This window comes from Mus musculus, chromosome 9, assembly GCF_000001635.26.
Source record: "Mus musculus strain C57BL/6J chromosome 9, GRCm38.p6 C57BL/6J".
NCBI lineage: Eukaryota > Metazoa > Chordata > Mammalia > Rodentia > Muridae > Mus > Mus musculus.
In genome coordinates this window covers 100382881-100408945 of record NC_000075.6, presented here as the reverse complement: position 1 = coordinate 100408945, position 26065 = coordinate 100382881, and the positions used below count along the sequence as shown (strand labels likewise).

General features: G+C 43.1%; 1 long non-coding RNA gene across 2 annotated transcripts; it reads left to right on the top strand.

Moving 5' to 3' along the window:
- The first annotated feature begins 1228 nt into the window (after window positions 1-1228).
- On the top strand, window positions 1229-24155 carry Gm34397. 2 transcript variants are annotated; one of them, XR_379751.2, is made up of 5 exons: window positions 1229-1363; window positions 15071-15202; window positions 19423-19492; window positions 19754-19852; window positions 24062-24155. It is a non-coding gene; the product is annotated as a predicted gene, 34397 (long non-coding RNA). The 2 variants fall into 2 exon arrangements; XR_871064.1 differs by lacking the exons at window positions 1229-1363; window positions 15071-15202 and adding an exon at window positions 15931-15998.
- The last annotated feature ends 1910 nt before the right edge of the window (window positions 24156-26065 follow it).

Here is a 26065-nt window from a genome sequence, read left to right as displayed (position 1 = left end):
GTCATGCCCTGGCCCTACATCCTTCCGAGGTGGCTTTGTTCATCTTGACCATCGTCACTTCAGGGTAGCCTTGTTTAATTCGATGTCCCACGAAATGGTCTGTGCTTAACAAGGCACCTGACTGACTGTGAGTTTCAGGATCACCTTTAGCAAAACCAAGGCTGGCTGTATCAAGCCAGCTCTCAGATCTGTGGAGACTGGAGGTCAGCATAGCGTGTCATTCCTCGTGTGCTGTCGACCTTGCAGTTTTGAGGTAGTGTCTCTCATTTTGCCAAGAACTTTCCAAATATGCCAGGCTTGCTGGCCAGTGAGCCTCAGGGATCCCGTTGTTCTTTTGCAGTGTTGGAATTACAAGTGCATGCCACTCTGCCATACCCAGCCATTTTTTAAATATGGGGATCAAACTTAGTTCTTTATACTGTGCAGCAAGCACTTTGTTGACTGAGTTCTCTGTAGTCCGCACATATATTCTCTGTGTCTCTCATTTTTTTTTTTTCAAAAGAGTCTCTCTTGGTTAGCTTAGTCAACTTGACAGCCCGAGAGTTATCTCAGAGGAGAGCCTCAGGCTGAGCAATTGCCTATATCATATTGGTCTGTGGGTGTGTCTGTGGCGATTGTCTTGATTGTTAATTAACATAAAGGGACCCAGCCGTACTATCTCTAGGCAGGGGTCCTGCCCTGTGTAAGAAACCTAGCTCAGCATAATCTGTTCCAGAAGCCAGCTATGAAGCAACATTCTCTATGGTTTCTGTTGCATTCCTTTGTCTGTGATGTGAGTTCCTTGGTTGGGAGCAATACTGTGTGGAATAGCAAGCAAGCATACTGTGCAGGCCAATTGTATGTCAACTCGACACTAGCTAAAGTCATCTGAGAGAAGGACATCTCAAATGAGAAAATGCCTCCATGTGATCCAGCTATAGGTAAGCCTGTAAGGCATTGTCTTAGTGATTGACAGGGGTGGGGGTGGGGAGTGAGTTGTGAATGGCCTCACTCCTGAGATGTTCCTGGATTCCATGAGAAGTCTAAGCAATACTATGAGGAGCAAGCCGAAGAAGCAGCATCTTCCATGGCCTCAGCATCAACTCCTGCTTCCAGTTCCTGCCCTGTTTGAGTTCCTGCCCTGCCACCCCCTGTTGCCTTTGGTCATAGCGATCATAACCATCATTAGGACACCTACCTTCAAGTTCCTGCCTTGAGTTCCTGTCTTGATTTCTTTCAGCGATGGACTGAAATCTAGAACTGTAAGCCAAAGAAACCGTTTCCTCTCTAAGTGGCTTCGGTCAAGCCGTTTCATCACAGCAACAGAAGAAGCTAGATCACGGTCTATGAAAGCAGGACTAGAGGGAGGTGAGAACCAGACCAGGTGAGCACTGGCTACTAAGCTGTGGGCTTTATAATTGCTTCCCAAGCCCCATTTAGCTACAAGCAATAGCATTCTCAGCTAAATTTAGCACAAGACCAAACAGCCATGTGCTGTTTCACATAACTGGAAATCTATGGGTGGTTAGTTGCCGGCACGATGTGCTTAGGGGACTGTGACAACAGAACGCAGCTCCTCCCATGCTTCTACCCCATCTTCCTCTGTGTTGTCTTTATTTGGGCAGGCGTTCCTTCGGGTTTATATCCTGTGGACACAGATGTCAGCCTGATAGCCCTAGAAAACGTCCTGAGGTTGGGAATTGGTCCAGGTTGAATTAGAAGCCAGTGGCTGAAAGATCCTGTTGGGTTGATGGGGATCTGTAGATAAGACTGAGGGGCAGAAGCTGGGCAGGCAATTGACCAGATGCCCACCATACTGCTTAGCAACGTGTATGTATTTCATGCACCCATTAACTGCATCAACCAGGAAGTGAAAAGCCAAGAGAAAGGAATATATATATATATATATATATATATATATATATATATATATATATATATATATATATATATTATGTAAGCATGAACACATCCTTTTGTAAGTAAAAATTGGCTCGAAAGTCAATGCATATTAAATATATTTCCATTATTTTTAATCTTTCAGACTAATTTTAGAATTTGTATCTTTCAAACTAACTTTGGATGTCTTGCAATATCGTTGTTGGAGCTCAGTGTATGGACAGATATCTTTCATGTTGGAGACACTGCTAATGTAAGCAGGCATTACATTATAGTCCTGTTACATGAATCAGCACTCCAAGACCCTTAGGATTTCAAAGACCATGTGCACACTATCATCCCAGCCTCTCAGTTGTCCCAGGGGAAAAAAAAAGAAAACCCTGCTTCATTAGTTGACAGCGGACACTTTGAAAACAACAGGTTAGATTTAGTTTATGACAGTGATTAGCTGGCTCAAGAAGCAGTGGGTAATGACTAGACAAACACCGTATTTCAGCCTTGTATTTTTCCAATAGCCTGTACCAGCTTGGTTTTAACCTGTTAAAATAACCTTCTAAAACCATACATCTAAGTGTTTATAGAGCACCCATAGATAATTCCCATGCAGTGTGTGCACACACTTATGTGCATTCATATTTTGTGTGGCCAAGAACAGCAGTGGCATCACTGGAGATAGGTCCCTCACCAGACCTGTGACTAGCACCTGGGAGTAGATGAGTTGTTTTGGTCTCACTTGAGCCTGTATTGGCTGGAGCGGTCGATAGCAGAGAGGAGGCAGAGATAACACTGAAATGGAGTCACAGCTGATTTTGACTTGGACTTGGAACAGCCAGTGCAATGATGGACAGTAGGTAGAAATTTGACTCTGTGTGTTATTTTCCAATATTAGCTTAAGGATTTTGTGTTCTTCTCGATGTGGGCTAAAGTCTAAACTTCCCCGCCCCTTCTCTATGTTGTCTCTGCCTGAGTATGGCAGTGTGATAATAATGGCTTCATAGAATGAACTAGGAAGTGCCCTATTCCATCTCTACAAGTGATTGTGTGTTCTGGTATTCATTCCTCTTTAAACATTTAGTAGGATTCTTCAGTGAAGGACCCACATCTGGGATTTTTTTTTTGGTAGTGTTAAAATTATAAATTGAATATAGTAAGTGTGTATAAGTGTACACAAATGATTGACTTTTCATTGTGTGAGCTATGACTGTTTGTATGTCTTGTGAAAGTGGGACATTTTACCAAGTATCAGATGCGTATGTGAGGTTGTTCTTAGTGTCTGTTACTTCCCTGATGTCTTCACGGTCCCTGACAATACTGCCTGTTTAATTAGTGATGCTGGTAAGCTGTGAATACTTCTTCCTGTTTGTGTATTAAAGATTCGTAAGTTCATTGGCCTTTTCAAAGAACCAGCTGTATTTCACTGATTTTTTTTTCCTCCTGCTTCAAATTTATCGATTTTTGTTCTTATCTTTAACGACTTCTTTTTCTGGCTCCCTTTTCGGTTTGTTTTCATCATGGTTTTGGGGTTCATTGAGCTTGGAGCTTAGATTATTGATTTGGGGCTTCTCATTTTTTTTCTAGTATATGAATTTGTGCTATAAAATTTCCTCTAAGCACTGATTAGCCTATAAATTAGGATATGGAATAATCTCATTTTTTTCAACTGAATTTAGCTTTGGCTTTCTTTCAATACTTCACCTTTGATTCATGCATTATTTTGAATTACATTGCCTGAAGATTTTTCTGCTATGTTTTGTTATTGAATTTTAGTTGGTTCCACTGTGGTTGTAGAAAATATTCTTTAGGGAATTCCTTTTTCCGTGTATGTGTGTGTGTGTGTGTGTGTGTATGTGTGCGTGCGCGCGTGTGTGAACTCATGCCATGGTATGCATTTGGAACCTAGAGGTCAAGTTGGGAAAGTTTGTCCCCTGCTTCCACCATGTGGGTGCTGGGCGGGGATTGGTCAGATACTTAGTAGCAATCACCTTCATCCACTGAGTCATCTCGCTAGCCTGATTTCTAATTTTTTTCCACTTCAAAGGACTGATTTATTTTACAAAATCTACCTTTTATCCATTTACTGTTACGTGTAGTAGGGCACAGCATCACACTGGACTTCATCTGGATTTCATTCAAAGCCACTGAACACGTAAGCAATACCCGAGTTGGTCTCTGCCAACAGTGTTCCTTCTATCTCAACACTCAGTTTCCGTGCCAATTTGAAACTGGTTATATGAAACTGGTTATATGAACGGGCATCTCGGTAGTTCAGCACTGGCATGCAGTGTTCTATAAGCTCTCAGGCCTCAGTCTGACCAACACTGGTTGTTGTAATATTGCAGAAATGAGACAGGGAGCCATAGAAACCCAGCATGTCTGTGGCAATTACCACTCCACCGTCGAACTTTACCCCCATTACTGATGTCCCAGTCACCATGGGGTTTTGGGTATTGGAACCCTTCCTTGCATGGAAGATGGGCCCATGAGGCCACTGGGAGTGGACGGGACATGGTAAAACTGTCTAGGAGCCAGACTCCCAGCCCAGTAGCCAATCTGCCATTCCCAAAATGCTTCCATTTTAGTCATCTCAGCTGAAGGTCAAAAAAATTGATTTTTAATATTTTTAAGTTTGTTGATTTTGTGTGTAGCGCAGGACATTGTCTATATCGGTATATATTACATGAACACTCAACAAAATATGTATTTTGTTGTTGGGTTGAAAGTTATGTGAATATTGATTCGATTCTGTTAGATAAATATGTTATGATTTTATATCTTTTTTAAAAAAAGATTTAGTTATTTTATTTGAGTACACAGTTGCTATCTTCAGACACACCAGAAGAGGGCATCAGATCTCATTATAGATGGTTGTGAGCCACTATGTGGTTGCTGGGAATTGAACTCAGGATCTCTGGAAGAGCAGTCAGTGCTCTTAACCTCTGAGACATCTCTCCAGCCTCCATCTTATTTTTTTGTCTAGGTGTTCCAATTAATTTCTGTGAGGGGGCTGGTGAAGAATTCAGTATAATTGTAGATTTATGGATTTATGTAATTCTTATTGATTGATTGATTGATTGATTGATTGTGTGTCAGGTGAATGTGCATGCTTGTGTGTGCATATATGTGTTCTGTGGAGGTCAAAGGTCAACCGTGGGTATCATTATCAGGAGCTGATAGTTACTTCTCATTTATTTTTATTTTATGTGTAAGAGTATTTTCCTGAATGTATGTATGCACACCATTTGTGTGCCTGGTTCTAGTGGAGGCCAGAAGAGGGCATTAGATATCCTGGAACTGAAGTTAATGAGCAGTTGTGTGCCTCCAAATGGGTGCTTGAAACTGAACCTGGGTCCTTTGCAAGAACAGCAAGTTCTCCTAACTGATGAGCCATTTCTCCAGCCCTTAGGAATCCGTTTTAAAGATAGGGTCTCTCGAAGGACCTGGAGCTTGCTGATTAGGGTTGGCTGGCTAGCTGATAGAGCCTAGGGGTCTATATTTTTCTGTCTCCTCATGTTGAGATTACAAGCAGGTACCTTGCTGATATCCATCACTTGGGCAGAGGACTGAACACAAATCCCAGTGCTTCTGTGACCTGCATTTTCCTGTCTAGGCTCCTCAGTCCTTCTGTTTTATTTTTGATATACATGTTCTATAGCTGTGCTATTCAGCACATATACATTTAGAATTACTATTCTCAGTATAGTTGCCTTTTTAGCCATTGAGTAATGTCCTTTTTCTGTGTCTAGTAATTTCTTACCCTAAAGTCTTTTTCTGATATTAATATAGTTATTTTGTGTTTTCTGAATATTTTGCTTGATATATAGATATTACACCTTTTTAGTTCCAGTCAGCCAACATCCTTACACTGGAAGTGAGTTTCTTGAAGACAGCGTGTAGTTGATCCACTCTGCCAGGCTCTGCCTTTTAACTGGTGTATTTAAACAACTTCTGTTTAATATAACTGTTTATACATTGGTTGTCTCAATCTCCCTTTTATTTATTTTTTTGTTTTCTCTTTGTGCCTTCTGTTATAAGTTTTCTGTTTTATTTGTTCTAGTGACTAGTGGATTTACTAGACATTTTTAGAATAAAAAAATACAGAGCAATTTAGATTTGAATAAAGATAGACTGTAAAGTACAGAGACTTCCAAGGTATCCTAGAGTCACACATATATGGTTTCAATCATTCTCCTCTCTCCAAGGGTGGTGTATTTGTTATAAACAATGAAGCTATATCTACATTTCATGATCACTGTGAGTCCCTACATTATGGGCTTGAACATTAAAACCATTCAATGTAGGGGAAATCTGTACTAATCACCTCCTACCGCCAAGGCTCAGGGAATGTTGCTGAAAAGGATAGGAAAAATGTAAGGGCTGAACAACGGGAAGGAGCGCTGTAAGGTGTTGTCTTCTGGACAGGACACGGCTTACTGCCATCACAATCTCATAGCGGGGCGCTTCCATTTCATCTTCTAAATCTCCAGGAAACCTCCAGCTTCCCTGCTCACTCAGGATCCTGCAGGGAGGGCATTTTAGCATCTGAAGCTTCAACTTAGGATGATGTGACCCAGCACTCGCCTTAGGGCCCAGGAAGGGTCTAGGTATTTATTGGGAAGTTTCTATGGCCAGGAATCATCCTAGGGTGACTTAAAAAAAAATCTCACTTAATCCTTCCGCAGAAGAACTTTGGAAATAAGTGGCATTACTTTCGCTAAACAGCGAAGGGTTTAAACAGCTCACCACATGTCACAAAGACACCAAACAAGGTCACTAGCATGCAAACGCACATCTATCCATCTCTTAAACTTTTTCATTTCAATCAGCTCGTCTCAGTTATATGTTGTTACATCATTTACCCTCGTTTATACCATTTTGGAAGATTAACTGTATCTTCATTGAACTATCAGTGACCTTTAGCTTTTCCATACTGTTAAATGGATGCATAAAAACATAAAAATGAGGTAGGCAGGTGGTACACTGTTAATCCCTGCACTCAGGAGGCAGAGGTAGGTGGATCTCTGAATGTGAGATCCAGGGCTGTCAGGACTACATAGAGAAATCCTGACCCAAGCAAACAACAACAACAACAAACTAAAACAAAACAAAACAAAACAAAACACAAACCAACCAACCAACCAACCAACCAACCAACCCACACACACAAACAACAAACAAAAACAGAAAAACCAAACCAAACCAATAAAAAACCCAACTCAACCCAACCCAAACCAACCCCTCCTCCAAACCAAAAAACCACCCTCCAAACCCCCAAAACATAAAAATGATATCACTTATGGGGTGCCATATGTTGCTTTGATAGTGCAGATGCTATCTAGTGTTCCAATCAGGTTAAATGTATCAGAACATTTGACAACATCCATATCTGATTTCCCGTGGCCATAGTCAGCTGGAAGGAGCATGGCGGTGAGGCCTTGTTTAGAACACTCATTGCCTCATTGCTCACACATGTGCTGCCTGGTCTGGACATCTGTGTTTGCCACCAACCCAACAAACGATTAATGTAACTGTGAAGGTTTATTTTATTTTATTTTATTTTTGTAGACAGGGTTTCTCTGTGTAGTCCTGGCTGCCCTGGGATTTGCTCTTTAGAACAGGCTGGCCTTGAACTCAGATATTCACCTGTCTCTGTCTCTCCCATGCTGGGATTAAAGGCGTGCACCACCACTGCCCAGGCAGCATTTTTGCTTGTTTGTTTATTTTGCTTTTAACAATCAATGTATTGAAATGAAAAGGCAAGCTAGTTATCTGTGTCAGAGATGATTTAAATCTGTGAGCATTACGGAGAAGGGAGATGGACACCAACCAACATAGGGGCGCTGAGGAGGATGAGGGAGATGAGCGAAACCGCCTCGAACTCGCTGGCACTATCTAGAGGTAAAGAAATAGCGATCACCCGGGAAAGTACTAAAATCTCCCAATGCCCTGGGAAGACAATAAAATCTGTTCTAGCTCCGGAAACTTGTCCTTTCCGTTTGGCCAAATCTCACATTAGTAACTTTTCTTTCTGAAAAAAAAAAAAAAAAAAAAAAAAAAAAGCAAGTTTGTGTGTGTGTGGTTGAAGTGGGTATTTAGTTCCTGCAAGCCGCATCCATTCTGGGAAGAGACCCTTCATGAACACATTCAATCCTCTGCAAACAGAAGATTTTTGTAACTTGGTGACCCGAAGTCTAAACTTCAAAAACAAATTTAAACCTTGACAAGTGTTTTTGACTGGGTCTTTATGGTGTTGCGGCTGACCCAGGGCTCCCTGGATGCTAGGCAGGTGAATGCCCTACCAACTGAGCTACATCCCGAGCGCCAGCTACCGAGATTTCAGGAACTGGCTGAGCGTAGTTGAATAGTTGGGGGAAGTTAATTAAGAAATCAATTCTGCAGAAATCAATCCAAATGAATCTGTTTATGACTCTCCAGTCTTAAGAGTGGCTTGCTTTCTGTTTGGGGCTTTCCTCTACAGATGTGGGCAGGTGCTGTTATAATGACGAAATGACCACAAGAGGGCAGCAAAGACAAAATTTTGTTCTTTGCACAAGGGGACCAGTGAACTAGGTCATAAAAGGGAAGGTGCTCAGAAGAGGGCAAAGAAGAAAAAGAAGAACGGGTAAGCTCGTCCACAGAAGGTTATAGATTTGTTTATAGTCTTGTTAGTAACGTATTAAAATGACAGAATAGATCACAATGTACCCACTATTTGACTGGAGTCTGCTTTAAGAGAGCATAGAAAAAGACTTAAAATCAGTACTCTAGAGGACCCTGTGTGTTTGCAAGTGTTTGTGGGTGAATAGGTTCCTTTCTTTCAGCTCTGACTGAAGATAACCTGCGCAGTTTGTCATCCTCAGAGCACAGGGCATTTCCTCCACTGACTGCTCCTAGAGCAAAGATGAAGCCCAATTTCCATAGCCTCAAAATGTCTAGGAGCCACAAAGGGCCATACTTGTTTTTTGTTCCTCAAAATGATGAGACAGCCGCCAGTGTCTCCGTGTTTGTTTGGGCAAAGCTGGCAGTGCCAGAAGTCGAGAGAGCTCTCAGTCGCATGACTTTAAGACTAGAAAAAGGCCCTCCAAGCTCTTGTCTTGATGGCAGAAAATGAAAATTTCCCTTTTCCTTCCTTGTAATTCGTATTTATAAATAGCTGAAGTGCCAATCTTCATTAAAACAGAATTAGGAAATTCTGTGGTCCATAACAAGACTTTTTGAGATCTTTAAAATAAAAATTACATTAAGACAGGTGTTCAGGTGTTTATCTTGATATATATATATATATACCCAGGAGTCTTAAAAACTTGCTTCCTTAAGGATGAGATATAGAATATCCCGCCCAAAGTAGAGGAGTTCAGCCTGAAAACAGTCATCCATAGGAAAGACCTTGAAAAACCTGAGTCTGGACACCCAGAAAGCTTCCAGTGGCCACATCAGAAAGTACCCCATCAGCTGTCAGGTGGGAAGACAGAGTCTGAAGAAACAGTTGGATGTATGGTTAGTATGTATTCATTCTTGTATGTTCTTTTTAATCTTTTTAATCCCTCCTCCCTTTTTTTTTTTATGAAAGTCTGAACAAAAAAAGCTGTGTTAGTGTGATACAGGTAATTGCTTAAGCTTAAACAACAGAAGCCCCACAGAACAATTAATCTCCGATAGTGTTTAACATCAGGGGCTGTTTCCATGGAGCCAAAGAAACTGTTTATTATCTAGAGAAGGGGAGGGCACAGACAATAAACAAGGTTAGAGATAAATGGGGTCCCGTGGTTAGCAGTGTGGGGAGCTGGGGCTTCAGGGCACCCAAGTTCGGATGCACCAGTGACAATGCGCACAAGGAGAACGAACAGTGAACGCTTCCGATCTGCGGAGGATGCGGAGCACACAGAACCCTGGCTGTGTGGAGAGTCTGAAGGACTCTGAAGGGAGCAGAAGAGGCGGATGCACACAGCCAGCATCCGTGTGCATACCTGGAGTGGAGTGGGTGTGTCAAATCCAAAGTTACAGAGAGCAGATGCAGCGAGCAGGGAGGGTCAACCCAGGGCTTGACTGCCTGAACCACATGAACTTGTATTTCATCGGGTCAGCCACCGTTGCCACCGGAGGCATTGCTCAGCCTGAGTTCTGGAGAGCTGGTAGCTAATTCCCTGACATACCCCGAGTCCTGTGTAAACTGCACCTCAAATAAAGCCAAGTGCTCTTTCTCTTCCATAGAGGGTTTGAAAACGGGGATATTTTCCTTTCCGCTAGGTTTGCATTTGAGAGCACACGTGGGCTCCTTATCCTTGAATGTCCTACAGTGCCTTGGGTGGGGCACAAGGATCCTTGGGTCTCTAGCAAATGCCAGCTGGGTGCCACTCCCTACAGGAGGCAGGAAGCTGACCCTCAAGCCTCTGATGTCTTACTCTACTTCTTTGCTTTTCTTTTCCCTCCCTCTCCACTCCTGCCTTCTCGAAATACACCAGTTATCCATAAAATAACAGAATAGGCAAATGGCCCTTTTCAGGCTAACATTAACTAACATTAGCCTTTTGCTGCGAGCGCATCCGATTGGGTTTTAAATAACACAGGGCATCAGGTCTTCAGTTGAGGTCTCCTTGTGAATTTCGCTAAAGCTTTTTTTTTTTTTTTTTCTTGCCTTTCCTCTTTAACTTTCTTCAGATCTAAACACTTCCTGAAGCTGGATAGTAAAAAGATTTATTTCATTTACATGAATACATTGTAGCTATCTTCAGTCACACCAGCAGAGGGCATCGGATCCCATTACACATGGTTGTGAACCACCATGTGGTTGCTGGGAATTGAACTCTGGACTTCTGGAAGAGCAGGCAGTGCTCTTAACAGCTGAGCCATCTCTCCATCCCCACCCCCCACTTCCTTGTGATTTACATTACACATATTGGTTTTAAAAAGTGACATGGTTGTTATTTTGAGGAGTGGAGGTCATTAAGGAAAACTTTACCTAAACTCTGCACGGCAAGAATGTTTGCATAAACTGCTTTGGCCACCGAGGTTGTGGTTTAAGTTGTCACCTTGTGCTGGATTTCCACCTAACTGCCTTACGGTGCGCTCATATGAGTGATGCACTAATAAGGACTCTACTTCTTGCTGGGCATTTAGATGGCATACTGCTCTTCACTACCACTGTGAGGGCTGCTGTAAGGGCACCGCAGTTCATGATTCCCTTGACACCAAGGCTGAAGATCTCTGCTTGAGTTGTTTAAACTGGGTGATGCTGTACCTGTAACATACACGTTGTCGTTTGGAGATTTGAATATGTAAGAGAAGATACAAATCCCAGTAATTTCAACGGACATTATTAATGTTACCACTTTCCTTTTGTTTATAATGTGGCATGCTATTAGCGCAAAGCCACACTAGACATTACATACATGGCTTGCATCTGTGGCTCACCCACTGGACAGTGTTAATGGCAGTAGGATGTGAGTGAGGTTTATGGATTCTTGTCCCCCTCCCCCCACTCCTTCTTTCTGCTCTGAGTCGCCCTTGAGTTTTAATGTCACTGGCTGCCTATGAAGGAGCTCCTTTCATGGCAAACCCACCAATCATAACAGTCCTTCTGCCCTTGCCCTTACCGACCCTCCCAGCTTTCCTAATGGCTGCCAGGGCAGGGCAACCGTTAGGGGCATGGGTTAGGGGCATGGCTTTCAGGGGTTCTGTATGACTGAGGGTGTCAGATGCTAGGCCAGCAAGGGAGAGAGGTGTGATCCCATTATTTATGGAGTTTTGGGGGGTGATCACAGCGCTCTATTGGTGTCTTCTCAAAATTATTGGTCTGAGATTCTGCTTAAGGGTGCAGATTTAGCTCTAAGCGATCACGGCCAAACTTATATTATCTGAGTCAGCTTCTCTACCCAAGAAACTGAATAAAGCTGTGAAATGCTAATCCATCTCTACTGAGCTCGATACTGAAGGCATCAAGGGAGGGCCTCCCCTCCTTCCTCCAGGGACCCTCTCCGGGAAGGCAGGGATTTGCAACACCCCCTGCCCCAATGGAGACAGGGAAAGGCATGTACCATTCTCTCTGCTTCCACGGCAGCCTAAAAGAGGGCAGCTGAGGCAGGCTGGAAGGCACTTCTGTCCCCTATAGTGGTGGCGTCCCCATGTGTGACGCAGCTCCTCGGCATCACCATTTCCAATGAGAAAAATAAATTGCTTCTGTGTGGTTGCATGCAGAGGAGAGAGCCTTTTTAGCTGGCTGGAGCCGGGAGGTTGATAGAGAACCCGAGTCCTGCCTGCCAGTTGTTAGTGGGTAGAGCCTAGGGTGATTTTTCATTGTCTGCTGAGCACAAGCACACCCTCTTGGAGTGGGTCACAAATTTGAAAACAAATCTTCACAGTGGCTTTTCCAACCTGCTTCGGTTAAGAAGGATGGGATTGTTGCTCAGATTTTTCAAAGGACCAGAAAGTTGAGCGACACGGCTCGTATCCTTGCTGAAATATTTCTACACGACAGCTAACACTCCCATCTTCAACAGAGGCTCTGTTTGCATGAGGGGAAGACATGGTGTTGCAGCCATGCTGGCTTTGTAGTTAGGCAAAGTTAGAGTGGCAGCTCACTACCCTCATTATCTCCAGGGGCTTGGATAGAGGTTGGCCAGAATAAGCCTCAGTTTTTACATCTGTATAATAGGGACATCAGCATCATTTACATCATTTACATCAAGAATGCTAAAATGTAACTGATATTACAGTCAATTGCCATTACATAGGCCTATTTAAAAAGATTCAATTGAGTAAAGTCACTGGTCACTTTGGATCCAGATGCCTGCCTGCTCTGTTCCAACAATCTAGCTCTCAGATTATCTGCCTCATGGACTTGTTTCTCTCTAGGAAAAAGAAAATTTCAAATGGACACCCTATCCTCATGGCTACAGTTCTGTATCTGAATTTTGAGATAATCTAGATAGAAAAAAAAATCACATTTAAATTTAGAAAAAAATTGTGGAAATAAAGCTGATTTTTATTCTACAGTCACAACAGTGAGCCAGAATGTCTGAGCACATCTTCTGGGCTGGTAGAGCTGGGTGGAATGTTTATTTTAGGATGAACTTCAAGCTGGGAGAGATCTGTGAGAAACAGCTAAGATGTTCCAGTTGATTGGTTCCTTCTCCTACACTCCTGCAGTTCCGATAGCTGACACTAGGGGCGTGTGAGCGCCACTGAGCAGAGGCAAGCGAGCCTGATGATGCTTCCAGCTGTTCTTGGCTTGCTTGTTCCATTTGTTCCATAGAAATCTAATCTAGTTTACTTACTGATTCGAGTTTTGGCCAAGACAAAGGAGAAGACACTTCTGAGGACAACCATTTCTAACTTTCTAATGACAACCATTTCACACCCATGATGTTATAAGGAGCAAATTGATTGGAGGGCAGGCAGGGAAAAAAAAATCCCACTCTGTGTAATGTACAGGTATGTGATGGATCCTCAAGGATGTGAAGGATATTTGTGATTTAAAAATCTAATAAGGAAGCAATGAGGGTCAAATGTCTAATGTGACTTCTTAGGGCTAAGCAGAGAGGCCTGGGAGCATGGCCTAGTGTAGTGTTTGGGTTTGGGGGTAGGCTGCGGGAGTCCTGAGGTCCAAATAGTAACCATGCAGTTCTTAGCATCAGAGTGCCCAAATGCTCAGTTCCACACCCCCACCTTCTGCTGCAGTGAGGGCTTGGTGTGAAATTCTTTAAAGAGCCTTTCTTTACCTTTCTACAAACATGTCACCATTGTGAACTGCCTTCCCCTATTTGTTTTCAGCTCTTAAAAGTTCAAATTGGCCTTCAAGATTTACTCTTTGTATTCCTCACTACACACACACACACACACACACACACACACATACACACACACACGGGGGGGGGGGGGAAGGGTAGGGGAAGGGTAGGGGAAGGGGTCGGGGTAGGGGTAAGGGTAGGGGGAGAGGGGAGAGGGAGAGGGGGAGAGGGGAGAGGAGGGAAGGGGAGGGGAGGGGAGGGAGAGGGAGGGAGAAGAGGGGAGGGGGGAGAGGGGGAGAGGGAAAGGGGGAGGGGAGAGGGGAGAAGGGGGAGAGGGAGAGGGAGGAGGGGGAGAGAGGAGGGAGGAGAGGGGAGAGGGAGGAGAGATTCCTTGATGGGCAAACCTTAGTTTTGTCTCCAACCTTATGACCCTTGGCTATCCCTCAAGCTACAATTAGCTGGGGAGAAGACATATCTTTTCTCACCTGCTACAAAGTTTAAAGACGACAGCAGGAAACCACCAAGCACAGATAAAGGGGAGCAATGTAACAAATGTACTAAATGTAACAAATGTACTAAATGTAACAAATGTAACAAATGTACTAAATGTAACAAATGTACTTACTAAAGGTTTTTGTTTGTTTTATTTATTTATTTATTTATTTTGGTAACATGAAGAGAGCCTTCAGAAGCAAAGGGTCAGAGAAAATGGAGAAGTTGATTTCTGGGTTTGTGATGGCTTCACAGTAGAGTCAAAGTCTGAGGAGGATAGAGGGGCATCATGAGAAGGTGATAAATGATGGGAGAAGCTTGTGAGGGCCATTTGCTTAAATCCTTGGCTCTCTGCCACCAACTCTTCCTTCAGGGCAGGCAGCTAGCTTGTAACTCTTTAGGAGAGAAGTGGGATAATGAGGTCAGATGTGTGTGTGCATGTTCCTGTGTGTGGGTGTGTGTATGCGCTCGCAAGAGTGTGCCTGTGTGTACATGTGCGTGGGTGTTTCTGTTTCCTTTTACTTAAATATCCACTATGGCAGGCTGTCACATTTGTGGTCATGTCTCCTGAGCTCCGGTATTCACATTTAAGACGTTTGTTGCCCCACCCAGAGAGAAACCAATGGAAGCCTGAGTGTTCTCTGACAGCACCAGCTGTTTGCACAGCTGTTTACTTGACATAGGATGGCATTATCCCCACTTGTCTTATTGACATCTTGGAGATTTGATAACGCTTATTGTTTTGTTTATTCCTTCCTGCTAATGAGCCTGGGTTTCACCTTATATCTTTATTAGCCGTTTTAGCTTTCTCTTTGGAAATACTGTATATGTATTTATCTACTTGGGTGCGTGCGATATTTGTGTGTGGTGTATGTACGTGTTTGTGTGGCTATGTGCATATGTATATATGTGTGGAAGCCAGTGGTCATTGTTGGATGTCTTCCTCAATTGCTCAATACCTTATTTTCTTCAAACAGGGTCTTTCTCTGAGCCTGGAAGTCATTGACTTGGTTAGTCCGCTGGTCAGTGAGCTCTGGGGATATGCTTGTCTTCTGTTCCTCAGCATTACAGCCATTACAGAAGCACGCCTTCAGCGAGCACTCTCTTAGGTGAGTGAGGAGGATTTGAACACATGTCCTATGTGTGTGGCAGGCAGCTGACCAATGGAATCATCTCAACAGCCTCTGGTTAACTGTTTCTATTTGGTTATTTTTTAAAAATTTTTTTCTTTATAATTGATCTTATTAGCAATTCATATATTTTATAGATGGTCTATCAATAATAATAATAATATACCATCTGCAAATATTATTTATGGCATGGGCTATGTAGTCCTACTTTATTATTTTGTGAGCATGTGTGAGTGTGTGTGTTTGTGTAGGTGTGTGTGTGTAAGTGTGCATGAATGAATGTAGAGGCAGGAGATCAGTTTGTGTAGTCTTCCTCTAGATCCATCCTCCTGGTTCTTTTGAGACAGGCTCTCTCATGTCCTGCGTGTCACTGATTAGGCTATGATGGCTGATTGGGGAGCCTGAGGGATCTGCTTGCAGTCTCTATTTATCTAGTGCTGGGTACAGGATGACAAATACATGCCACCCTGCGTGGCTTCTTCACGTGAGTTTTGGGAAATGAACTCAGGATATCATGTTTGTATGGCAAGTACTCTGTTGATTGAGTCATCTCCCTAGCACTACTTTGTAGTAAATGCTATGTCGGCTATATATGGTTATATAATTATGACATGGGATATAACTTTGGCCAATGAAGTTTTAGTAAGAAACTTTCCAACAGTCTTTCATAGTGTTTCTTTTCCTAACCACTCTTCATTAGCAGAACTGGAGAGATCTACCAAGTCACATCCTTGCCAACGCTTGGTGTTAACAGTCTTTAGATGTAGCCATTTTGGTGAGTGTCAAATTATATCTTTGTGGTTCAAAATTGCATTTGCCTTGATGATTAGTAATCTGAAACATTTTAAGATGTGCTTATTGTTTGTTTGCACATATTACTTTGTGGCAAAGCTAATAGATTTTTAATTATTCATCTATTTATTTCTTGAGATGAGGGTCTCAGCATATAGTCCAGGCTAGCTTGGAATTTGTGACCTGGAATTCAGCTTGATGAATGCTTGGATTAGTAGGTGTGTCCCATCACATCAGGCTAGATAATATTTTTAAAAAAACTATCAGAATGACCTTGTATACTGGAAAGAACTCTCCTTAGTTGTGAGAAATGTTTTACTTTTCTTGATTCTTTTTAAAAATATTTTCTTCACTGTTTGTTCTTTTACTTGTTGTGGAGAGCCCTGGGGCTATTTGTAATTTGATGCTAATTCCATTCTCCTGGGAGGGGCTTTGAACAAGGAATGAGTCAGCACTCAGGTGATTTCCTGTAAACCTGCTTCCCACCTTAATTTGTAAAATAAATGCTAGAGCTAGAGGAAGGGAAGGTGGAGCTGAAAGTGGGGAGGGAGAAGAAGGAGGAGTGGGAGAGAGTGGATGATGGGGGAGGAGGTGGAAGGAAAGTGGAATAGAACCCCGTGGCCTGGAGAAACTGCAAGTTGTAAGGGGTCTCATAGGTGGGGAATATGGTAGCGTAGTGGTCGATCTGCACAATCTAGGCACAGAGCTTGTATTCATATTAATTGAGTTGTGTTTTCATTGCTGGGGCGTATTTGGGTTGGAGAGTTACCATTTCTAAGTAAACTTGGTCTGTAGGTTTTTTCCATGTACTCTATTTAGTTTGGGTTTCAGAGTATATAAACTTCATGAATTGGAGAACCTCTCTCTCTCTCTCTCTCTCTGTAGGTTTGAGACCTTTTGATAAGGTCGATGATGTCAAGCTTCTTAGAAGTCAGGGTCTGATGTTAATACAGCTGTTTCCTTTTTAGGAAGTTCTGGCAACTTGACGTCTTTTATTCTAAATTGCAACATGTTTGGTGCCTTAGTTAAGAGCTTTCTGAAGAGTGACGTCATATCCAGAAGAGAAAGGCCGGGAGACTGATCTTGATGCAGGATGTGGAGGTTTCAGCCTTGGTTACTTACAATTTTACTTTAGGCCCTGGAGAGGCAGGCTGTGCAGCTGGGATCGGTCCTGGAGGAAACTGCTTGTTCATGATGGTGAGGAAGTAAAGAGGGAACTACCATCAGTTTGGCTTAAACAGATAGGGAAGATGCCAGGCTCCTACGTCCTTCTCAAGGACCTGCCAAGGGACCTAACTCCCTTCCCCTAAAGCTCCCACTTGCTAAAGGTTCTGTCAGCGGCCAGTAGCTTACTATCCCTAAGACAGCATGGTCAAGGCAATCTAAATGTAAACGGTAACAACTTATGAAACTTCCTGGCACGTTGAGTTCCTTTAGTTTCCCTGCAGGAGGTCATTTTTGGGGATCTGGCAGAATTCTTTTCTAAATTTTCCTCTAATTTTAGGCAGCCTTAAATCTCACCCCAGAACTCATTAGTGAAGAATAATGGGTGGCAGTAAGATATTTAGGTGAATTGTATTGGACATCTGCAAAACGTGGTTTATTGCTCTTTCGATAGGACATTTCATCTAGAAAATTCTTGGATGTGGGATTTTTTTTTCCCCCGTGCCTCAACAAATTCATCTCCACATAGTAGCAGAAAGGGCCCTTGTGTCAGTAGTTCTTTAGTTAGAGGGGGTTGAAGAGGGAGCTACCATCAGTTTGGCTTAAACAGATAGGGAATTTATTGACCCATTTAATTTAGAACCTGGGTGACCTAGAGCTGCCATCTGAACTTTCTCTGAAGCGTTTTCTTAGAGCGGCTTCTTTTTCTTTATTTCATTCTTTTATTCTCATAATAGACAAGCCTGTTCTCCCGAGGAAAGGAAGATAGGTCCTTGACCTTCCAACCTAGCACTGTGACCCCTAAAACAAACAAACAAACAAACAAAACTTTTTTTTAACCTGACTATAGCAGGGAAGAACTGACAAGACTCTAATTGGTCTTTTCTGAGTCCCATGCTCATCCCACCACCCTGCTGTGGTGGGGGTCGGGGTAGGGACTCTTGATTGTCAGGCTGAGTTCTAAGTCTGTGGGGATGGAGTAGAAAGGGCAGGAGGGAATACCCTGTGATTGACAGCCCCTCAGGACCAGGGACTAGGTAAGGGTGTCTCCAGAGGAAGGTCCTGGCGGAGCAGCTGTGTCAGGTTGCTCTGTTATGCAGAACTTTTCGTTCTCTGTACTCTGGCTCCTGTTTTATTCTTATTTTTCTCTAGAGGGCTCCTTCCATTAAGTGCCTTCCTTACACTTAGTGTGTTTTTCTGTCCTTGTCACCTGCTTGAAATTTACTGATTATTTAATCAGAATTAAAGGGCCTATTAACCTTTACCCAACAGTACGTTTGAATGGTGAATACCCTGAGGATTCCTTGGAAATGTCTCTGTAAGGAGAGGATGAAGATGATAACATCATCTGAGCTCTTAGGAAGATTAGCTGTTCCTCTCTTAAACATTTTTCTCCAGGGTTGTAAAGCCAGATTGGAAAACTCCAGCCTCCACACAGGCACTGAAGGAGACCGAGGCGCTGCTTCTGTGAGCTGTGGCTTTAAAAACATGGTTGCCACTGGTAACCTATTGGGAGGACTAGGGAGAACATCAATTTCTCTCTCTCTCTCTCTCTCTCCCTCTCTCTCTCTCTCCCCCTCCCTATCACCTCTCATATTTATCTCTATTTTTTCTATCTATCTATCTATCTATCTATCTATCTATCTATCTATCTATCTTCATCATCATCTGCTTGTGTGTGTGCACACTTGTGTGTGTGTATGTGTGTATGTCTTCTATGGTGAGATTCAAGCCTAAAGTTTGTTTGAAGTGGAAATTTCTGTTGTTTTTGGAGACTCAGTTGTATCATGTGATGGTTTTCTGGAAACTGTCTTGTGAGAGTATGTTTTGTTGAAGCAGACATGTGAGAGGATGTCTTGCTGTAAGCCATCCCCAATTAAACCTTTCCCTTTCTAAGAGTTGTTGTGATCATGGTGTCTCCTCACAGCAATAGAAACCCTAACTAAGTCAACAGACAAGCCTCATTTATAAAACAGAACTAAGAGTATTTGCCTCAGGTGTTTTAAGTGAGACCATGCACCTGAACTCAAGCAACAGACATTTCCAAGCAGATGTCTGCTAATAGTGAGATATTACAAGTGTGCTGGACTATTCCCCTTCCATTGCTTGCCCACCAGCTTGGGCAAGTTCCTTAAACTCTTTGTCAGCTGCCCTCCTCATCCATAAAGCTGATGTGTCATTCTTACCACTTTTTAAACCAGTTCAACGGAGAACTTAGAACCACGCTCATTTCTCATTACCAGGCTATTATCACGTTGCCAAAAACCCTTAGACATTGAAGATGGAATGGAAGCCTCTCTCATCACTTCAAAGGTAAAAGCAAAACTGGAAAACCTGTCCTCCAGCCGGCCCTTCCACAGTCTCTACCTTCTGCCGCTGACGCCTCCTTGTGAGGTTTCATACCTTTTTCTTCATCCTCGTTCATTCGCCCTCTCTCCTCTTAATTAAAAATTGTTAGCTGTCTTTCCCTGTGTGCAGTTATGTTTTTTATTTGTTAATTTAAGTGCTTGCATAGAGCTCACTAGCATTGAGCATTGTGCTAAGCATACATCTTAACCCACTTCATTCCCTAAGGTAGGTGTTTTATCGCCCACGTTATAAATGAGGAGGCAGAAGCACAGAGATGTCAGGACACTTCGATGGATGCCAAGCTTGTGACTGGCAAGGCTGAGGGTGAGTTCAGATCCATGTACTACTACTGACGATGGTGGTCCTGATGCAACCCTCTGCCGTGGCTAAGTGACTGCACGGTTAGACACAGTCTTCCTCACTCTTCTTTGGGGGAGCTCTTAGGTATGTTGTCTGCCCCAGGAAAGGAACATAACTCTTTCCAAACAACAATTCTGTGGGCTGAAGAAATAATTTTTAGAAAATGCGTATTAAGGAGCTCTAGTTATAATCAATTCATCCAAGCTGCATTCTGTGATGGCTAGTTTCTTTCCTCGTCCCTAAAGTTGGTTTCTTTTCTTCCAAAGGACACATTTATTATGCATTTTCTTTCACTTAGAAACTATTTAACAACTGATTTGTGTGTTGCATGAAAGTTACACATTTCCTAAGATGCATTTGCTATTTTATTTTCTTTTCATTCAAAAAATATGTCAGTAATCTTTTTGTTAACATGAAGATAAAGGATTAGTAATGCAAGGCGCAGTTTTCTTGTCGCCTTCTTGAAAGCAGGCTATAGTTTCTTATCTGGCTCCAACATTCATTTTCCTGAATTGAAAAAAAGGTGACTTAAAATGAAATATACCACATTTGGTTCCCGAGAGCGTCGCCGGCAGGGAAATGTACCGAGAGAAGCAGACTTGGTCAGGTTCCAGAGAGCCCCTCTGCTGCCCAAGTGAGGGAATTGACTAATTTTGCATTTTAAAGCACAGTATTAATGCAGGAGGAAATATGAATTGTCTCCCCGTTGGTCACCAATCAGAAGATAGGTATGGTTGCATCTCCTTGAGAATTCGGGCTGTTAGCAAAAGAAAACAAAGGTGTAAGCCTTCATAATTTCAGTTTAAAATTTTATTTTATGTTAAGTTCCTATCTACAGGGCAGGATGTTGAGAACATCTAAGCAGGAGGGGGAGAGTGCCCATCTGACCAGCACCTCCAGTCCTGGGACCTGCCATGTAGGTCTTAATGATGTCATTTCCTGATGGCACAGGAGAGAATTATCCAGGAAGAAAAGACAACCCTTGTTCTCTACTCTCCATTGCAATGTGCAGGCGTAAGTGGAGAGGTGCTATAGATCTTTCATGATTGTTAATATGAGGCCTAAGTGAGTGTAGAGCAAACTCCTATTTCAATGCTCAGGTCTCATGTTGACTGAAGTGTCACCAGAATGTAATTGGGGACCCACTCCCTGAAACTCTCTTAGGCCAACTAACCATGCTCACAGGCTCAACATATACGTGTCCCACACAAATACCCAGCTTTGGCAGAGAACTAGGTCCCTGTTAGCATGGCCTGAACAAGCCCAGGGAAGTTATAGTGTACTTCCCTCACACTGAGCCTGGACCTCAAACACCATCTCCCTCCATTGATCCAGGCCCTGGCCAGAGCCCCAAACGACCACTAATATAGAAGACTTGAGAAACCTTAGAAGACTTGAGAAACCTTCAGCGCACAACAAATGTTAAGCAGGAAGTGAGTGGGATGCCTGTAGAGTGAGTTCCCGAGGATGCACACGTGGACCGACCCCCAGGGGGTTGGGGCAGCCTCTTGGAGGCAGTGTTAGTGGAATGTTGGTGGGAAGTCTTTGCCAGGTGTGGCACTGAGGGGCCACTGTAGGGAGAAAACAGCACAGTCGAAAGCCTGGCTGGGACCGGAAGGCATCCGCGGGACTTAGCTTTCGGGGGTGGGGTGGGGGTGTGGCGCAGCTCTACTTTGAGAGGGAGATTCTGTGACGTGAGAGGTGGCTCCTGTCTGGGAGGATGTGTAGCTGAGAGCTGGATTTTTTTCTCTTTTTTCTGCCACTGGGGAGGCAAGGCTCTCTGCTGAGAAGAGCAGAGAGCTGATCAAAAGATCAGCTGAAGCAGTGAAGACCGGAAAGGGGAGCATTGATCTTGGGGAGGGGAGGCAGGCTTTGGGCGGTGGGTGGGACTCATTAGGACTAAATGCTACTGGGTGAGAGGGACGGCCTGAGCGAATGGTTCTGGTTATCATCCCCGTGCCCTGCCTTGAGCATGGTAGAAGATGAGGCCAGGGAGGCCCACGCTGGAGAATCTGGAGGGGTTAAGGCAGTTTTGGGGTATCTTGACATGTCACTATCCCTAAGGGAGGTGTTATGCTTTTAAATGTTGTGCTTCGCTCTACCTCAGGGCTAATGGTATACAGTGGATGCTGCCTCTTAAAGTCAAATAGACTATGAAGGATCTTCCCTCAGCAATAGATTGCACCTGTGATACACCCATTATACACTGGCATTGCTGATAAGTGGTAGAAAGTAGGAGGCCAGGTGTGCCCTTAGCGGGCATAAGATGGTCCTGGTCCTTTCCTGTGACTGCTTTTGCTTCACGACTTCCTATTCCACATGCTTGCATGACCGTGGTGGACTGCCTTTGCCCCAGGCTCGAAGTTACAGAGGCAGAGAACCACGGGATGAAACCTTTGAAAACTCTCATTTTTCCCCCCTTTAAATCATTTCTTTTAGTTGTTTGTCCCACTGATGGAAAACTGACTAACAGCCCCTAACAAGATGTGCTTCCCATTGTTAAACTGGAGTCTCCTAGGACCTTTCTCTCCATCTGGAGAATCTGGAGGACAGGTCTGTGCAGGAATGGAGGGGAGAGAGAGGATGGGCTGGGGACATGCCTCATCCTTGATGTGTAGAGTAGGCTAGTTTTTCTGGTTTTAATAGAGTATTTTTTAAGATGTTACCTGAAAGTGCTGTTCTGTCTGGGAGAAGGAAAGCTGACTCAGAGTCACGACTGAGATGATGATCTGAGACGAGGCCAGGGGAGGGAATCCATCGGTGGTGGTTCTTAAAAAGAATATTTCAGAAAAGGCAGAGCCTAGCTAGCCCAGGTCAGCACTCAGTGGATACAGAGTCTAGCTAGCCCAGGGTCAGCATCAGTGGATACAGAGTTTAGCTAGCCCAGGGTCAGCATCAGTGGATACAGAGAGTCTAGCTAGCCCAGGGTCAGCATCAGTGGATACAGAGTCTAGCTAGCCCAGGGTCAGCATCAGTGGATACAGAGAGTCTAGCTAGCCCAGGGTCAGCATCAGTGGATACAGAGAGTCTAGCTAGCCCAGGGTCAGCATCAGTGGATACCCACTGAGTAGGCTCCTGGATGAGACAAAGCCAGCCACTCAGAAGAGAAAGCACATGCCCTGCAGAAGCTTAGAACCCTCTGGAGACAATGTCCCTGTCTCTGTTGTCAATGTGGGGACTGCCCCTGTGCACTCTCTGCCCTTACAGACCACGCTTGCCTGAGGCCTAGCATTTTGCTCTGTCCTTGTTGCAGGCCAACACTGAGCACACGCTTGTAAAAGAGCCCCTCATTTAGAGTAGGTTCAGCTTTGGGAAACAGAAGATGGCTGACACAAAATGAACTCCGTGGTATTTTTTGTTTTTTGTTTTGTCTCATAATTCTTTGGGACCTTCCTTCCTTCCTTCCTTCCTTCCTTCCTTCCTTCCTTCCTTCCTTCTTTCCTTCCTTCCTTCCCCTTCCTTCCTTCCTTCCTTCCTTCCTTCCTTCCTTCCTTCCTTCCTTCCTCCCTTCCTTCCTTTCTTTCTTCCTTTCTTCCTTTCTTTCAACATTGTGTATCTTTTGCTTTTATATTATGGTTTCCAGTTTTGTTTTTATGGATTTTCTGTATGTGTCTCAAAGTTTATATATGTTTCTTATTTTTTTCATTGGTATTCCACCCTCTTTGTTTCTTTAGTCCTGTTCTGGTTTGTTTATTTGATTTCATCTTTTATCATCATCATCATCATCATCATACTTTTGATGACTGTATTCTAATGAGAGAGAGAAGGAAAGGGTATAGATTTGGGTAGATGGAGAAGTGGGGGGGAATCTGAGAGGAGCTGGGGGAGGGGAAATTGTGATTAGAATATATTATATGAGAAAAAAATCTATTTTCAATTTAAAAAGGAAGGAAGGAAAGAAGGAAGGAAGGAAGGAAGGAAGGAAGGAAGGAAGGAAGAGAGGAAGCTGGGGACCACAAGACCCTTCTAACATAGGAGAGGTCAGTGAGTTTTGCTTCATGGCTTCACATGCCCGGAGAGGAGAGACCAGAAGCCTGGGATATATGTGACCTGAGAAGCAAGGAGATGGCATAGTTGGGCATGGCTCTTTATCAAAGACCCCTTTCCTCTCCTGGGGTCTCTGGCCCCTAGATCTCTGACCTTCTCTGGTGTCTTTTCTCTTCCATCTTACAGAGCCTGCCAAGGTCAATGAGAAGAAGACACAAAGGAACAGATCAAGAGCCAATTCTTGACAGTTGAGTTTTCTAAATAGGTTCAAAAACTCGTATCAAGGGCGACATTCTTGAAAGCCAAGGCTTTTGATTTGAAATCTTTTTTTTTTTTTTCACTTCAGAAGAGTAAATAAATCCTGGAAGGAGCTGAAGAACAAAACAGTGCTCCCAACCCCAGCACGGAGAAGGACTCCTCTTTTCTTTAATTCAATTTTGCTATAACAGAAAAATTTAAAAAGTGAGAGAATAGTAAAATGGCCTGACGTTCTCACCATTTAATTTGGAACACGTGTTGACCCTGGCCTCGTCTTTTCTCATCTCTTTCTGACTCTCTCCACCATGTGGATGATCTCATACTTTATCTGCAGGTGCTTCTGTGACCTTAATATAGGACTTTAGAAGACACAACTCTAGAGCTGGAGAGATGGCTGACTGGATAAACTGCCACCAAAGACTGGAACCCAAGTTCTAGTCCTAGATTCCATGTAAAGATAGGAGGAGAGAGCTGAATCCTGAAAATTTTTCTCTAACCTCCATATGTGTGTTTCTCTCTCTCTCTCTCTCTCACACACACACACGTTCATACTCACACGTGCATGCACACCTGTTAATAATAATAAGCAAAAAGTTAAAAAAGAAATCACAACCCTAATATAATTGTGCCTAAAGATGATTAATTATAATTAGTGACTATATAGACAGTCCCCTAATTTGCATATTTTTTAAGGTAAGAGAAGATTATATAATTATATTAATCTCAAAGATAAATAATAAAAATAAACATGTTTTTAATGAATTGTTTTAGATTAGTGTGTAAAGTGGCAGGTTTTCATTTTAGAATACCTTCTTACAACTAGTAATTTGTCAAATCTTTTATTATTATGAGCAAAACTCATAGGTAAATTTGATCTTATATATACAATTAAGAAATTAGTGGAGTGTTCTAGCTGGATTATGATGCAGAAATAAAACCAAAGCCACTTGACTCATTCATTTTACATTCAACTACTTGGACACTGCCGTATGGGAAATATACTTATGTCTCAGGCTTGAGCGTAGAGTCACAGTGACAATGGAACTGCGAGCACAGAGCCGCACGGATCGCATGTGCTGGTTTAATTGCTACAAACAGCGTTGTTGCCTGAGACACTTTGGTTGCGATGACGAACAACTTTTGCAATGGTTTGTAACAAAACAGGTCCCACATTACCTTGACAGTGTTATTGCTATCCTCAAAAATTGAGTGTGTATTTAAAGTATATAAAATTTCTTTTCGTCTGTAATGTGGCATCGGCCCCAGGTTCAGCTAACTGTCGGTGATTTTTAAGCCTGCATTGACCACCTGTGCAATCACCAGGCTGGTGAGGCTTAGGCCAGTTCTCAAGTGTTGGGACAATCCTATGCGTTGTTAAGGTCTCCTGCCCACCAAATACCAGAACTATTCCATATTAAAGGTTATTGAAGAAACCTAACAAAATTTAATGTTCTTCAATGATTTTTAATTGAATCCAGAGTGGAACTAAAATATTATCTAGAACATTACTTGCATAACTGGGATATTATAGACAAGAATTTTATAGATAGTACTATTAATGCTATTTTGTGGATTAACTGGTGAGCTATCCACATAGTCTCATAACACTTCCATATAGATTATAAAAATTTGAAATTAAAACCGTTAGAGAAATATCCTAACCTTTTTTCCTCCCAACTTTGCTACAGAGGCGATCCTATAACTCTGCCATCCTCAATAGACACAGTAACTTCAGCGAGAAAGGAAGCTGAGGGAGCAGGAAGGATCAAAGTGGGGTGAGCTTTAGCGCGCCCTTCTGGGGCTGGGTGGCAGAGGTGTCTCGGAACTCCTGTAGGCGTGGGCTTGGGTTTCTCAGGGTCCTAACAAGTCATATTCTCTTTAGAGTGTCAGAAAGGGCGGTTACCAAAAAAAAAAAAAACAAAACAAACAAAC